The sequence below is a fragment of the Nothobranchius furzeri genome, chromosome 5, assembly GCF_043380555.1.
Source record: "Nothobranchius furzeri strain GRZ-AD chromosome 5, NfurGRZ-RIMD1, whole genome shotgun sequence".
In the NCBI taxonomy this organism is placed as follows: domain Eukaryota; kingdom Metazoa; phylum Chordata; class Actinopteri; order Cyprinodontiformes; family Nothobranchiidae; genus Nothobranchius; species Nothobranchius furzeri.
Window position 1 is genome coordinate 66,987,561 of NC_091745.1, and position 15,427 is coordinate 67,002,987.

At 41.9% G+C, this 15,427-nt stretch overlaps 1 pseudogene; it reads left to right on the forward strand.

Annotated features, from left to right (window-relative positions):
- The first annotated feature begins 903 nt into the window (after positions 1-903).
- LOC107379106 (tripartite motif-containing protein 16-like) lies at positions 904-3,003 on the forward strand (annotated as a pseudogene).
- The last annotated feature ends 12,424 nt before the right edge of the window (positions 3,004-15,427 follow it).

A 15,427-nucleotide genomic window follows, 5' to 3' on the forward strand; every position in this document is an offset into this window, starting at 1 on the left:
ACAGGGGGAACATGTCTCCCCCACTTTTTCAAAGTCAAGTTTTGACCCCTGCACTTTTTACCATCCAAAAACAATATTATACCATGTTAAATTGACACTGGTTGAGCTGTAAGACCAAGCGGGAAAACAACCGTTTGTGTTGAAGCCTGTTTCCCATTGGTGCATACTGTAAAAATCCCCCCCCCCCCCCACACACACTTCTAAAGTGAAAATTACGCTCCTCATGTCTGTAGTCTCCCTAAAAGTGTCGGGGGGCCTCATATCTAAGCAGTAATTATTAAAGGTGTGGATCACTGATACTGATAATGTTTCTTAATATTATTTCTGGTTATAATCGGTCACTCTTGAGTTTTTCATGCAGGCTGAACATGAAGATAGTCTCCTACACAGGGTTGGGCATCAATCATCGATTGAATCCGGGTCAAATTGTCAGTTTTTCTTGAAATTGTTCAAATTTTAAAATTTTGATCCCTAGTTTTGATGCCCAGTCCTCCAGAAGATGAATCTACTGGAATTGTGTGTGTTATGTTCAGTCATGGAAATCTGCAACTGTGGAGGTGTTCCAAAGTGTGGCTTTGGCTGCTGATCCAAATTGGCCAATCTCCATGGGGGAAAAAAGTGATCTACAAATTTAAAACAGCGCCTTTCAGTCAACCATACCAGATTACCACCAGCCTGCAGGGACTGTGCAGCATGCCCCCCACCCCCACCCCACCCCACCCCTGCGCAGTGGTGGACTAGGACAATAATTCAGCCCTGGAAAATCTCTGACGTATGCATCAGCGGGAGAGGGGGATGACTGTTGGGGGCGGGGGGGGGGGGGGCATGCTGCACACCAGTGATTCTGCAATTCTACAGAACTCAAAGATTACCAGTCCGCCTTTGGCACATAAATGTAAACAGATGCGTCTGCTGAACATTTACTCCATGAGAGTGATGTAAATTTTGCAACGAAAAATGCCGCACGGAGGAGGCTCATTCAAATGCATCAACAGTGGATTTAATACGAGTTTAAAGAACAAACTCTGGGCGGAGCGAGACGAGTTTTCAAGGCTCACTGCAGAAATGAAAACGCACAAAGCATCAACAGTTAACGCAGCTACACTCCACTCACTGACACTTTTCTGTATGAGCGTGGCAGAAGTGTCAAAAGGCTGAGTAAACATTGATTACATCAACATCAGAGTTACAAAGCAAACAGGGTCAGTCGTAGAGTCGCGTTGCTCTAAGCTTTTAAGATGTGAGATGTTCTGCACCAACAGACGGCCCAAAGCGATCTAGTCCTGCCTGGTATGTGGGGTCTCTTACTGTGGGCTCCACCTGCAGCCTCACTACCTATCTCAGGCTTTTGAGAAGCACAAGCTGGTCGAACCCTAACAGGACCTGCAGGAGAAACTTTGTTCTTGTCACGAGGAGGTGATGAAGATTTTCTGCCGCACCGATCAGCAGACCATCTGTTTTCTGTGCCTCACGGATGAACACAAAGATCACGGCACTGTCTCTGCTGTGTCAGAAAGGCAGGAGACGCTGGCCGAGCTTGGAGTGAGTCGGACACAAATTCAGCAGAAAATCCAGAACATACAAAGAGAAGTTGAGATGTTAAAGGAGGAGATGGAGCTTATAAATCAATCTGCTGACAAAGCGGTGAAGAGCAGTGAGAGGATCTTTACTCAGTTTGTTTGTGTTCTTGAGAAAAGGTGCTCCACTTTACAGAAACACATCAGATCTCAGCAAAAAGCAGAAGTGTGTCCGTGAGCTTTTGGAGAACCTGGAGCAGGAGATTACCCAGCTGCAAGAGAGGGATGCTGATCTGGAAAAGCTTGCATGCACCAATGACCACATCCAGTTTTTACACAGCCACCTGTCGCTTTCAAATCATAACAAACCTAAAGAATTGCTCTACATTAATAGTCTTCCTTTAGTATACTTTAAAAATGTGACCCAAGCTGTGATGGAAACCCGAGATGAGCTGCATCACATTCTCATGGAAGAATGGCCAAAATTCTCCCTGAAAGTGGTTGAAGTAGACGTGCTACTTCCACATCCAGAACCCCAGACCAAAGAGGAATTCCTACAGTATTCTTATCCGATCACACTGGATCCCAACACTGTGAACACATGGCTGTTGTTGTCTGAAGGTAAAAGAAAAGCCACGGTGATGAAAGAGAAGCAGCCATATTCCAGTCATCCAGACACGTTTACTGACTGGCTTCAGGCCCTGAGCACAGAGTCTGACTGGACGTTGTTACTGGGAAGTGGAAAGGAGCACTGGAAGGGTCTCAGTGGCTGTGGCATACAAGGATATAAGCAGGAGCAGGACTGAAAGTGGTTTTGGGAACAGTGATAAGTCCTGGGAACTCGGATGCTTCGATATGACCTATTATATCAAGCATAACAACAGGAAGTTGTTACTCACGGGCCCTAAATCCGTCAGAATTGGGACATTCTTGGATCACAAGGCTGGTTCTGTGTCGTTCTACAGCATCTCTGACACAAGACCCTTTTACACAAGGTTCAAACCACTTTCACTCAGCCTCTGTACGCAGGAATCTGGGTTTATTGGGTGGGAGACACTGCAGAGCTGTGTGTGATGAAGAAGACTGCAACGGATGATTGCTTCCATCTTGAACTTAGTTTTTAAAATAGTTTGTATGCAAATATATAGATTTTTTGTTTATATTTTAAGTATCTTTAACATTTTTACCTGTCACCTGAAGTATATATTTGCTTTGAGCCGAAGCTTTTGGATGAGGAATTGTTGTAGTTTTGCCTCCATCAGTGCGCCCCAGGGCAGCTGTGGCTACATCATCACCATCAGTGTGTGAACGTGTGTGTGAATAGATGAATGATACACTGTAGTGTAAAGCGCTTTGGAGTCCTCTGACTCTGAAAGGCGCTTTACAGGTGTGGGTCATTTATCATAAAGATTTAATGTTTTTGCTTTGTTCCATTCTTTGTTCATTTCTTAATCTTCTAAAAATAAAAATTCAGATAAACTGTTTAGGTGTAATGTATGAAAAAACCAGAACAGGTTCATCCCACAAAGTCCTATAAATTCAAAAAGGTGGAAATAAAAATCAAACATTGAAATATCCTGGACAAGAAATCTAGACCAACCGCAGCAGTAGCAAAAGCTTTTGCTCTGCAGGTCGGACTGTATGCTCCATTGTAGCCCCAGTAGGTCTACCATTGGTCCAAATGGTTTTGCGTTTCTCCAGTCGGGTTAGGCGGGCTTTGTACCAGAGCTGTGACGAGGAAAAGTACAAAGATGGCGTTGGCTCAGGAACGGTGCTCATTTGAAATAGCTTTTGACATCACCTATGAAGATTTAGCAGATTGAGGCACTTAAATTCCTTAATTTAAAAAATATTATGTATTTGCTTCTTTTTCTTCCTCAACGGGCAAAAAATATCCCTGTTAGATGAAAACAACAGTCATGGTCACCAAATCCACAGATGCAAATCTGTGGTGATGTTAGGATAAAACTCAGCTCTGTAATTGCATCAGTTCCAAATGGGTTTCTTTGAATCTAATATTCAGTAAATTGTGAACACGTTGATTCGGAAAAGGGTAGAATGCCTTCTCCGGGTCAGGGATGTTGCCCTGTCCCAAGTGAAGGAGTTTAAATATCTCGGGGTCTTGTTCACCAGTGAGAGAAAGATCGATAGGCGAATTGGAGCTGTGTCTGCAGTGATGCGGGCGTTGTACCGGTCTGTCGTGGTGAAGTAACAGCTGAGCTGGAAGGCAAAGCTCTCGATTTATTGGTCGATCTACGTTCCTAACCCCACCAATGGTCACGACTTTTAGGTAGTGACCAAATGAGATCATGTCAAGAGGAGCCAGTTGAGGTGGCTTGGGCATCTGTTAGGATGCCTCCTGGACGCCTCCCTGGCGAGGTTTTTCAGGCACGTTCAACCAGGAGGAGACCTAAAGATAGACCCAGGACACACTGAAGGGACTTAGTTTCCCAGCTGGTCAGGGAACGCCTTGGGATTCCCGCGGAGGTGCTGGCCCAAATGGCTGGAGAGAGGGAGGTCTGGGTCTCTCTGCTTATGCTGCTGCCCCCATGACCCGACTCCATACAAGTGAAAGAAAATGGATGGATGAACACATTGAAGTAAAACTTTGAAATAATTTATATTTCTATGTTTCTCAGCATTAGAATGTCTGTATGAAATCTTTTTATTTTAATTTCCATTTAACAGAAGTTAACAGTAATGAAATCATGCAAATATATGTAAATTTTAATGTTAAAAAATAGTGTTATCGGCTTGTGAGTGTGTGTGTGTGTGTGTGTGTGTGTGTGTGTGTGTGTGTGTGTGTGTGTGTGTGTGTGTGTGTGTGTGTGTGTAAGGCAGAGAGAGAGTAATAATTGAACCTGAGGAATAAGTTTGGTTAAAAGATTTTAAATTGTGATTTTAGATATTTTTTTCCACTTATTTGTTCCCTTTTCTTAATTACTATGTCAAGTTTCTTTGAGGTTGCTGTTTTTTTAGTATTCAGCCTAATTTATTTTCTAAATTTAAGATTTGAAGAGAAATCACATGAAATTGTCTTTAAAATAATTTGGACAATGTTTATGATTTCCTTTCTTGATGTCTACTTAAAACCACTACATGCATTTTAATTTTTATGTAATAGTTTTACTCAATGTTTATCCTCATGACACATTTTCCAAACAAGTCGCTGTAGTTTTAGCAAGAAAAGGAATTGTTTAGTAATAAATAAGAAATAAATGATTTACTAACCTTTTTCTTCAGCAGATAAAAGTCCCAAAGTCATCAACAACAGCACTGCAGGCCCAGTAAAGAGAAACATTTTTACCCTGGGATGATGCTTAGAGGAGGAGATGAGCACGAGGGTCACAGCTCAGGTTATAAATGGCAGGCTCAGTCTTGACTTTTCACACGTACTGCTGTGCATCACGTCCGCTGGGTGCTTTGGTGGAAGTGGCGGTGCAGACATGTGGGTGGAAGACATGCATCTTTATCACACAGCAGTATCTGCGTTCTCTCTGACCACCAAAGACTTGCTCTTTCTTTCTTGTCCTTTGCTCAATTACATTTACTCTTCTGTCAGCAGCTTTTACACTGTGTACTTTGTTTTTACACGTAGTTTTAATGACCTAAAAATGTCAAATCAAAAAAGAAAATATTTTCTCATGCCATTGTCACTGGCCCAGAAGAAAATAGATTTCTCAGTATCTACTAGGTATTGGATACCACACACATAAACTACAGTGCAGTTTACAAGATTGAAGGTGATTTAAGATGATGGCGATCTACTTAGTTGATCAGATGTTGAAAAGATAAATAATGGCTTGGTCTGTTAGCTCATCAGGAGAAGATGTAAACCAAACCTCCAAATTATAATTCTGTCACTAATTGTTCCTGGTCCCCTGAACTCCAAAAAGCTAACCACATATACAGATAGATTAATACAGAATTCTGACTATAAATTTACAGGAAATAAATAGAATATAATCACATGCAAAAAAATTTTTTTAATAATATATTAGAGATGGTTTATGTTATCTCTATCAGTGATCACAAATCAAAGCTGATCACTATGACATGTGGGGTCCCCCAAGGTTCAATTCTTGGATCGCTGCTCTTCAATCTCTGCATGCTCCCCCTGGGTCAGGTCACGTACATTAACATTACCTATCATAGTTATGCAGATGACATCCAGATCAATCTAGCTCTATCACCTAGTGACTGTGATCTCCTAGACACACTCTGTCAGGGTTTGGAGCAAATTAATGACTGGATGCAGTAAAAACTTCCTCCAGTTGAACAAAGACAAGACTGAAGTCATTGTCTTTGGGAATGAGAAGGATAGAATGGAGGTTGTTGCTCAACTTGGCTCTAAAGGAATTAAGACAAAGTGTCATGGTCTTTGTCTGCGTCTCCCTTATGTGTCCCCTTGTGTTCCTCATGTGTCCCCTGGTCTTCAACCCTCCAGATATATCTCTCAGGTCCTGTGTTCCTTTAGTCTTCTCCAGTCACCCCTCTGCAGTTTTTATAGTTTCAGCTTTTCATTTTATTAGTCTCTTTAGTATGTTTTTTTTTCCACCAGTCTTTGTAGTTTTACTTCCCCTTAGAATATTAGTTATGTGGTTGCTTTTCTTATTTTTAGGTTTTACTCTTAGGTCATGTGAGTTCCCTCCCTGATTAAGTATTGCTTTCACTTGGTCCTCTCCCCATACACCTGCAGCTCATCTGCCTCCCATTATGCCCCAGTGTATATAAGCCCTGTCTTGTCTCAGTGTCTTGTCGGTCCATTGTTGTTTGCCAGCGTTGTTTTGGTGCTCTGTGTGAGTTTTGTGTCTCGTCCCAAGACTTTTGTGCTCTATGTGAGCTTTTGTTCTCCTGATTCAGGATCTCGTATTTCTGGCTCCCTGCCTTTGGATTTATTTTTGTTCATCCTACAAAATCAAGGATTTTTTCTTTATATCAACTCCTGCCTCATGTTGTCTGGGTAATCTGCATTTTGGGTCCTAACCATCCTCTCAACGTGACACAAAGACCCTGATTTGACTCAGACCTGAGCTTCACTGGTCACATTAAGGCTACAACTAGATCAGCATTTTATCATCATCAAATACCACGACTCACAGGTCTCATGTCCCTAAAGAAGCTCAATCATTCGTTCATCTTCAGCAGGCTGGACTATTGCAATGATCTTTTAACTGGTCTTTACAAAAAAGCTAGCAACTATAGCTCATTCAGAATCCTGCTGCTAGAGTCCCAACAAGAGCCATGAGAACCGAGCACATCACTCCTGTTTTTAAATCTCTACACTAGGGCTGTCACGGTAACCGCAAAAATGAAATATCGCAATATGAAGAAGCCCACCGCGCTGCATCATGGGCCACCGCGATTACTTAACTTGATTCAACTCAATGATGCTTGTTGAGAAGAATGGCTGCACTGGTATCAAAACGAAACGTTACTTTGCTCCTTTGGGAGCACTTAGGTTTTCAGTACGTCCGCTGCTGCGCAGCCAGAGTCCTTGGCCGAGACAGAGCTGCCACCAGCGGCAAAAAAATAATAATAAACGCTCGGAGACCTGCTGAAGTTAAGCACTGCTTCTGCAACCGTCCCGAAGAGAGTTTGAGCTGAGCTGGAGCTCATTCGCTACCTGCAGAAGGAATGCATCCACCCTAAAGAAACCCCCCTGACATGGTGGAGCAACAACCGGGAGAGATTCCCTTTGCTCGCCAGTCGCACGCAAGTACGTGTGCGTAAAGTGCAAGGAGCGCACCATCCGAGAAGGCTTTCAGTGTTGCTGGAAATGTTGCCACCCCTCTCAGATCCTCTCTCAAACCGTATATGGTTAACATGCTGGTTTTCCTTGTGGGCAACAAGGACGTGACCGGGCTATAAATCACCGTCATTCGTGTGTGTGAAGGTGAAAGTGATAGTGCCCCGCGCCCGGTACATGTAATTTTTTATGCTTGATTTTAAACAACTAAACAAAATGGGGACTTGTTTCTTATTTGATAGATGCTGCAGCCAAATTTGCATTTAAAAGTTTAACCTTCTCCTGAATTTTTTTGTTTTTAAGTTCAGTCGGACTCCGACTGTCGGAGAAACAAACGTTACTGCGATCTGTGTTGTTACTGCCCTTTGATCTGCATTCAGTAAAGTGTTATAAAAGAAGGCACGGCAATTTTTAACCTTTTTTTAAATGTGTAAACATTATGTTTAGATAGTACTGCAATAAAAAAAGTGCTGCAATAATATCGCACACCGCAATATTAAGCCACCCTGAATCACCGCAGGGGGAATTCCTCAACCGCGACAGCCCTACTCTACACTGGTTACCAGTAAACTACAGAATCGATTCAAAGTGCTTTTACTAGTTTATAAATCGCTCAATGGCAGGGGGCCAAATACATGTCAGATCTCCATCCTGTATATACGCCCGGCAGGGCTCTGACATCTTTAGGAAACAGTGAGCTGGTAGGACCCCGGGTCAGAACCAAACAGGGTGAAGCTGCTTTTAGCTATATGCTTCTTCATTACCTCAAATGTGCCCCAACTCTAGTAACTTTTAAATCAAAATTAAAAACCTTCAGGTATTCATCAGCCTTTGAATGACAGTTCTGCACTGTAGCTGTTCATCCTTTAACTTTGTTCTTTTCTGTTAATTTTTAAATCAAAATGTAATTTGTGTGTACTTTCTGTCATGTTGATGCTATTCTTGCTAATTGTAAAGCACATTAGATTGTCTTTGTGTATGAAACGTAAACAAAGCTGCATCGCCTTGCCTAATGTTCTGGACAAAGATGCAACCTCTTGTTTGTTTTATTTTATTTGAGCTTCTATCACTATTTTACATATGATTAAAATGTACATTTAAAATTAACATTTTTTTGTTTTCAATATAAAAAACAGCAGTAATTTCTACAGCAAGAGGTCCAACAATAAAGGACTTTGTGTAGAAGTGGTTTTAGGTTTGTCAGCAATGTACTCTTATGGGAAATTAGCTTCAAATGCTGAAATGTACTGATCACTGCTGACCACCAGAGGGGGGTGTTTTCTTTTTACACTTCTGGGATCCAAATGTGTAACGGCAGCTCATGTAAAAAAAACGGATTTAATTTGACTGAATAGAGGACTTTTACTATGAGGAAACATTTTGTTAAAACACCATTTAGATTAGAAAAAGAGAAATAGATGATCTTTTATGGTTATTTTATATAAATGTATTGTATGCTGATTTAATAAAAAAAATTTCATCCAGTTATTTTACTTCCATGGTATTTTATGCTCTTTATGTCAGAATTTCTAAAATAAAAACACTGCCAATAATCTGTTGTTTTCTTTTATGTCGTACAAAATACTTGGATGACACCAGTCCTGGATTGGTTAGAGAAATGTGGCGTTCAGTCCTTTCTGACGAATAATCGTGTGAGCGAATGCAACTATTGTGGATGCAGTTCATCTTCTCCTTTCCCCATTGGGAACATGGCTTACATGTTTATGACTCAACAACAGGAAACAACCAACACTCTCCTGCAGCGCCTGTTGGATGATTTAAGTCCCAAGACGTGTGGCGTCTGCCAAGCAGAGACCACCACAAGTAATTACCTCAATTCCCCTGATGTGGTGGTTTTATATTTGGCCAGAGGCGCTGTGAACAGAGATCTGGTGTTGCCAGATGTAATCCTAAACGTCCCCCAGCAGACCGGCACACAGACCTATAAACTATCATCTGTCATCTGCCACAGGAATCTTTCCAGTAGGAGTGCACACTTTTACACTTACGTAAATTATGAAGACAAAATCATCAAAGCTGATGATTGGAGAATATCAGTCGCAACGACCAAGGACGAGATTGACATGTACAAAAATGGAATAATCTATATTTATGAAAAGAGTGTGTAGAAAATAGAAATTTAGTAGCTTAGCCACTGTCATTAGGAGTTTGGAGACCATCTTAGCCTATTAGAGAGCTAGGATGTTAGTTAGAAAACAGGTTAGCTGTCAAGTTTATAACCAGGAGGTACCTCATCATTAGAAGATTAAATTAAAAAAAGCGGTTTAAGGATTATATCACAGAAAACAAGTAACTTTGTGTCTCCTTTTACTGCAATAGGGGGGTTTTCTCCAGGTGCTCTGGTTCACCCCCCATCTTTATCTTTCTTACATATTCACACCAGGGTAGTTATCGATTTTATACTCAGAATAAACCTCATCTTAAAAAACAGCAACAATAATTAACTATATCCGGGTATGCAATGAATAAATACGTTTTTATGGGTTCACTATAAATTTGGCAGAAGAATGAGAGGTGAATATTGACAGGTACCTGCCCTTACATGGCAGATCCCAATGAAAACAAACCTAATGACAGGTGTTACGACTCGGCCCGGTCCAGTCACTCCTTAGAACTGTACAACAGAGTTGGAGGGGTGGAGATCGGCAGCTCTGTGCTACAGACAGACAAGTTTACTTAACAGCATCCAGCTTGAAAAGGATTCGAGCACGCAGAAACCCCCAGCTGGATCATTCCACTCGCCAACTTGGGGTGGCATACGTAATTTCAGCTGGCCAATCAGTCCGTAGTGTCACGTAGTCCCTGTTTGACCGCTGAAGAGGAAGTCTGAAAAAAAGAGTCGCCTTGGAACCGAAAACACACATCTGACCCATGTGTGAAACCAAATTCTGGTCCCGTACAGTACCGTAAGGGACCGTACTGATGCTTTTTTTTTGTGTGTGTGTGTATCCTGTCTGGCTGTGAAGCAAACAGAATTGATGTCTGAATGCTGGTGACAAGCCTTAGAGATTTACTTTCAGGTGGAGCATCAAAGCGTCTGCTTCTAATGTCACGCCTGATACTTAAAACTTTATTGTTTATTGTTATTGTTTTTGAATGCTTTTTAATTCCAACCAGACACGGAGACAGAAGTGAAAGATAAAGTAAGAGACAAAAGGTGGTGGTGGTGGTGGTGGTGGTGGTGGTGGGGGGGGTCCCACAAAAATGAACTAATGAACAAGAGTCTGCTTCTAGACCTGCAGAAAGAGAGGAGAAGAAAAAAAGGGACACAACAACAACACAAGATCAAGCTATCACTGCGTCAACTTGATGAAGAAATATATAATCAACATTGTTTAACTGAACAATCACACGATAGTAAATCACAGTGCATTAAGTGTCCACCATAGCCTTAAGACATGTGTTGAACGTGCTCAAGTTCATACTTATGAGAGCACCATGTGAGCACCCGTGTGTGTACACGCGCTTGTTTATGTAAGGTTTCTCTATAGGAGCGTCCAATAGAGAGTGTGAGGGGCCACAGATCTGCCCCCAAAGATGCGTAGGAGATGGAGGGAGCTCCAAGTCCCAGAGATCCAGGAGCTACCCCAGAGCACAGGAACCCCAAGGAGACTGCGACCAGTAAAGCCCCTGTCCCCCTCAAGAGGCACAGAGTATCGCCCCGGGGGGCCACAATCAGCAGCCGGCAGTGTCCCGGGAGATATCGGCGGCAAGCCCACAGGCCTGCCCGCAGCCTCCCACCCCGTAGCCGGCCGAGCCCGGGACCCAGCGACCAGGGACCCAGAGGCGACCACCCCCGCCGGGGACCCAGCAGAGCCCAGGGACCCAGACCCCACCAGGCAGCCACCGGGATTGGTCAGGCAGATGCTAAAAATCTTAAACTCCCTGACCCGGGAGCCACGACCCAGGCAGACCAAGGCATAGCACTCCACACCAGGTGTGGCAGGGGGAGGGGAGACGAAGATCTATATCACCAAAAGAAGTCCCAGGAGAGGGGAGGAGTCAAAGGCCCCACCTGACATATACAGTCATACACAAACACAGTCACACACTCCCTCCCTCATGCTCACACATACACATACAACCAAAGACTTACAAAAATGCACGCCGGACACCCACTCATGCTCCCCATACACACCCTATTCACTCTGGTCCCGGTACTGCTGCACATGGGGTACAACCATAACTTGTTCCCAGAGTTCGGCCCTTTCTGCTGGGGTGCTGATGAGCAGACTCCCCCGCCCAATGCTGAGCACAGCAACCCACCACCCCAGACCCCAACCGGATGGCCGGATCTCCCTCCTAGCCTCCAGCCCTAGGAAGCCAAGCGCCAACAGAGGTGTGCTAAGTCTTAGAACTGAAAACACACATCTGACCCATGTGTGAAACCAAATTCTGGTCCCGTACAGTACCGTAAGGGACCGTACTGATGCTAATGAGTAAGCGCCATAAGAGGGCTCGAACGGCAGCGTGCACCCCCCACAAGAGGCTTGGCTGTGGGAGGTGTGCCATTACTTTTCTAAGCATTTCGATTTACTGTGTAATTAGTGAGAAAACATAGCAAAAACATTCTGTTTAATTGGCCTACCAGTTAATTCATGAATTACATATGTAAATAATCAACTAATCAATCAATGGATTCTACACCTTAACCCTCTGGAGGCAGGCGTTGCAGATTTGCAGCAGTTAAAACCTACCTACCTGGTTACTCCACACACGTGTTTCATGAGCAGTTTTTAACTCAGAAGTTCCCCTGAAGGACTTAGTTGTTCGTCCTGATCAAAACTTATTTTGAGCCTGAGAGGGTAAATTTTATTTGTAATTACGTGTGTGTTCATGACACGTGTCCTCAGACTCCCGCACACGTTACACCCAAACGAGCGGTTCGGCCGTGGGAAATCTTGATTTTGGGGTGATTTTTGTTACTATGTCACCCAAACATCATGAATTTAGGCCTCTAACACATGGCCACTCTCTTTTGCTAACAGACAGGTCCCTTTCTAAAAACGTTGTTAAACTTCGTGTGGCCCAGACAGAAGCTTCCACAGACATGAGTGTTTAGGGTTTATGGGGGGAAACTGGAGCGCCCAGAGAAAACCCCACGCAAACACAAGTGTAGCAGTCTCAACAGACTCTTGTGCTGCCCGGTTTTTAAACTCTAACTATTTTATTTCTGTCTGTATCTAACACAGCTATGCCTAACCAGGGCCCCTACCCAGTATATTTCCAGAATAAACCATTCATCTGTAAACTCTAAGTAATAGTTTAATTTTAAAGATGGTGGGCTAGTCCTCACCATCAACCTTCTAGAGACTTTTGTAACTGAGTCTGTTTCCTTCAAGGATTCTCGCTGCAGAGACACCTCCGATGATTGTTTATGGAGATGTCTCTCAGCTAAGTCCTTCTGTCACTTCTGCAGTTGTTGTCTTTGGCAGAAAAATCTTCTGATCTACATTTCGTTTTCATTTCTTCATTGAAAGTCTTCATTTCTCCCACTTTTCTATAATTTTGTTTCATTTTCTTCATCATTTGCTGGACTAATGTCTCCATCTCTGAACTGACTTATTGAATCTGACATTTTGTCTCTTGTGATCATTAATTTCCTTAGTAAGTTCTCCCTCAACACGTGTAACGTGTTGTCTAGCAGAACGAACGTCAGTTGCAGATCTTTGTTTCATTTCCTCTAATGAAACGTTGCATACTTGCAAAAGATTTTCACATATTTTGACTTTGAAACACTGCTCCTGCAGAAAAAACTGTTTGCATGTCTCCTGCTGCCCTGTCATGTGAAGTCAGCAGTTACTATCACTAGTTAAGGGGCCTCCTGCTGCAGCAAGCAGGGCCCTTAACTCTCAGGCTTCATTAGGGACATTTTTTTCCATTTGGGCAGTTTTTTTTTCTTCTTTTTGATGCCATTTCACCACCTTTTATGCATATGGTACAAAATTTTGTTGCAAAACCTCTCCGGACAAACTTTGAAATTCAATTTGGAATTTTTAAAATAGACCAAGGGAACACTGTGAAAAAAAAACACTATACACTTGAGACTTTAGAGGACAAAAACGTCTACTTGTAAAAGTGGCTATAAAAAATGTATACATTAATACATAATTCTTTGCCTTTTTTATAGATCTGTTGAACAACTTCAGCCCTGCTCAAACATAAAAAAAATCAATCATTTTGAGGCTTTTAACCCTTGAAATGCCCGTTTGAATACTCAGTCATTGATGTAATTTATGAAGAAAAAAAAACACTAAAACTGAGTTATTTTCTAAAAAAGACATTTTTTTTGCCTGGGGTGTTTAGTACAAATCAGTCTTGATTATGTTATGAAATATCTAAAATTCAGAAATTTTTGCCTTTATGGTTTTTACATAGCAACAGATTAAAATTTACTATACACTATAGCCATTTTAATAATGTAACAAAATAACAAAAATATTTTATAAATTTTTTATAGCCACTTTTACAAGCGGACGTTTTTGTCCTCTAATGAGTCTTTTGTATTGAAATTAAAGTGAAGCCTGACGATTAACCAGGTTTCACACTGGAAGCATCGACGGCACAAAACGGCAGCGGACCGGTTTACCTGCAAATTTCAAAGCGGTCCTTATCACACCGGGAGAGTCTTGGCAGCGGCACTGCTCTTTGCTGGACTCGCGAGATTACAAGATCCCTTGAGACTTCAGGTCACGTGAAGAAAATCACTTTTGATATCGATGTTAGATTTCATTTATGATGTTGTTCATCTCCACTGCCAGGATTAAAGCCATGAAAACACATCGCTGCACTTCTGGAACAATGCTGTGAATAAATAAGTCGTTAGGTCTCACGTAAGCTTCATATATATGAAATAGCATTGCTGCAGAACTTTTATTTTGAAATTTACCAGTGATTTTACACTGAAACCATGTGTAATTCTCTGTCTAGCCCTATGTTAAATGTGGAAATTGACGCATCCCAGAAGCAGCATGTGGCAAAAATAGAACCCAGTCCCATCTTTAGCGGCGCGGTGCCTGGAAATAGCCGCGTTGCTGCTGGTTTGAAACTCCCCATAGACTATAATGGATTCTATTTGAAGCAGTGACGTTCCGCTGCCGTTCTGCACCGCCGATGCTTTCAGTGTGAAAGCGGGGTTATTGTTATGCATCTGCATTCCACGGACGTTGTTGCAACTCAAAGGGCAGCGTGCACCCCCACAACTTATACATCAAAATGAGCGGCTCGTCCCTTGGGAGGTGCGCTATTACTTTTCTAAGTGATCCGATTTAACATTGCTAAATTATTAACAAAGAAATTAGAAAATTTTTCTCATTTTTGGGCAGATTGTGCTACCCTTTTAAACTTTTAGTGTGTGGCATTTTGTTTTTACATTTGCATAAAACTATCTTGTGCCAGGTGGCAGGTCCCTTTTTAAAATGCACCAAAATGCAAAAATAACAACTACACATGTCTACAACACTATAATACACTTATTTATACAAGTTATCAGCAAAAAAAAAGTTGATTTTGGTGTGACTTGCTCTTTAATATCGGATATCAGTATCGACCCAAAAATGTCATATCGGTGCATCACTAGTTCAAATATTTAATTGTTAAATCAACAAGGATCCTTGAGGAACAGCTTGTAAAATCATCACTAGAGCTGAGGAGATAATGTAAAGAATGTCTGTGTCCACTTGGAGCATGATGGTCAAGGCTGCTGCAGATGTCTGAAAATGACAAGGATAAGCATTCATGCTGAACTTTACCTCAAAATGCTGATGAATCATAAACTGTAGTAAATGTTTCCATTTTGTCTGCAGCTAATGGTACTAATAAAGGAATTTCAGCCCATCAGCTGGAATGTCACCTGCTTGTAGACCATAGTTTAATCCCAGTGAAACACTTTTAATCAATACAATCACAGTAGTTCTTACTGTCTTTCAACCCCTGAAACTGATGTTGTGTAAACATTTTATTTAGTTATAAGAAGTATTTATATAAAAATGATACATTGCTCATTATACCCCTAAACTATTTCTTAATTATCCAACTGTTTTGTGAGAAAAAATAAATAATGCAAGTTCAAAGTGTTTTTGTCGATTGTGATTGTTTCCTTCCTTAAAGATCAAGTCACCCCCAAATCAGCTTTTTTTTG